The sequence below is a fragment of the Schistocerca nitens genome, chromosome 11, assembly GCF_023898315.1.
Source record: "Schistocerca nitens isolate TAMUIC-IGC-003100 chromosome 11, iqSchNite1.1, whole genome shotgun sequence".
NCBI classification, from domain to species: domain Eukaryota; kingdom Metazoa; phylum Arthropoda; class Insecta; order Orthoptera; family Acrididae; genus Schistocerca; species Schistocerca nitens.
This window is the reverse complement of record NC_064624.1, coordinates 197,567,319-197,569,380: the sequence shown is the minus strand read 5'-3', so window position 1 is coordinate 197,569,380 and position 2,062 is coordinate 197,567,319.

The window sequence follows — 2,062 nt, the reverse complement described above, 5'->3', positions numbered from 1 at the left end:
CGAGTTCAATAATTTTCACACCTCTGTACATGGAGAATACGACATTTCAGTAGGCGCAAGCGCATTCTGCGATTAATTTCCGCCTCCTAGGAAAACGTAGCTTAACTGGCGTGATTTCACCTCCGCTAGGAGAACCCATACGTCGCTCCCACTCAGAGGTCATAGCGCTAAACAACCGTAAAATTAACAGTTTATATTCAGCAAGTTTGATCGTAGGCGCGCCAGCTTTAGACACATTCTGCCGCGCGCAGCGTGAAACCGCGCCGGAGTGGCGCGGTTGCAATTCGCTGCAGTAGCGAGCGGGGGCGTTCGGTACAGTCTGTCGCACGGCGCATGGAAGCCCACGCATTCTGTACGAGGCGACTGTATTTCGTATACAAATGCAGCGGCCGAGTGCCTTCAATATATTCACTGACAGTTCCAGTGCAACTGATCACCCATTGCCGTGCAACGTCTTCTTTTGTCCTTATTTATTTATTTATTTATTTATTTTTATTTATTTATTGATTTATTTAACCTGGCAAGATTAGGGCCATCAGGCCCTCTCTTACATCTAACCAGGCATTCTACTTATTTTACATTCATATGTTTTAGTAGGCATGTTAAACTACATCTAGTACAAAAAGTGAAATAAACAATTTGAAAGGTACACCTGGAAAAATACATACATATAGAGTTTATATTCTTAGATCACAAGTACTGTTATAATTAGACATTATTGAACAGACAGATTTGAGATAGGAGTGCTGGCAGCAGGGAGTATGAGGGAGACTCATGGTGAAGGGAGGAGAAGAATAGAGAGACATGATGAAACATAATTAAGGAAATATACAGGAAAAGAATATTGCGTGGCTAATAGAGATAGATGAAGAGGAAGGCATCTCAGGAGCAACATAGGAGACGCTAGCTTTGCTATTTGACAGATGAGGGGATTGCCCTTGTACATTAATTTTGTGGAGAACTTTCTGAGGATGATAGTAGGAAATGCTTCAACTTCTTCTTAAAAGCAGCAGGAGATTGAATTTTGCGGAAGGGAAGGGGCAGTTTGTTCCAGAGGCGGACAGCGGCAACTGAGAAGGAGATTGCAAAAGTTTTTGTTTTGTGAGTGGGCACAGTTAGGATACCAAATAAGAGTGACCTCGTGTTTCGATTATGATGACATGACAGGTTTTTAATCTCTGAAGCAAGGTACTGGGGTGTTTGCGCCTCGAGGAGTCGGTGGAGTAGACATAGAGTGTGGTAGTCGCGCAATTTGTCCGGCCGCAGCCACCCTAGCTGGGAGTATGAAGCACTAACATGATCGTATCGGCGAATGTTGCAGGTGTAACGCACACAGGCATTCATGGTTAGCTCTAGCCGTCTTTTGTTTTCACTGCTCATGCCTTGTTGAATCACATCACAATAGTGGAGGTTCGGTAGAACGAGTGCTTGCACGAGCTGGCGTTTCAAGTCCTGTGGAAATATGTTCCGAAACTTTTTGAGAGCATAGAGACAAGCAGACGTCTTTCGGCACACTGCGACTGTGTTCTCCGCCCAGTTGAGATGCTCATCCAAAGTTACACCCAAGTTCTTCACTGTTTTCTGATATGGTATTGGAGTACCGTCGAGCAGAATAGGAGGTAGCCGTTCGCGGAAATCTGAACTTATTAATTTCTGATGGGCTATTAAGATTACTTGCGTCTTTTTTGCATTTAGTTTAAGCCCCAGGTTTTTCGCCCATGTCACTACTGAAGACAGATCATCATTCATCTGAGCGATTGCACAAGTTTTTAAAGCTAGGCTCTTTTGTGCGTCAGTTACATTTCTTCAACATGCTTGCATGAAGTCTCGGACTTGTATTTCTTTTTGTTATTACAAGTTGTGTGTGGTCGTTCCGTTATAAACTGCTCGGGATGAACTGTCTCAACCAGGCATTGAAATCACCACAGTTTTTGTTAAAATGCGTTCATCACAAGAATAAACCCGATGTAAACAAACACAAACGCCATGATTGGTCAGAAGCTGTACACTGGTGTTATGCTCTTAGAAATAGGTCCTACTTATTTTTTAGATATCTTATTAC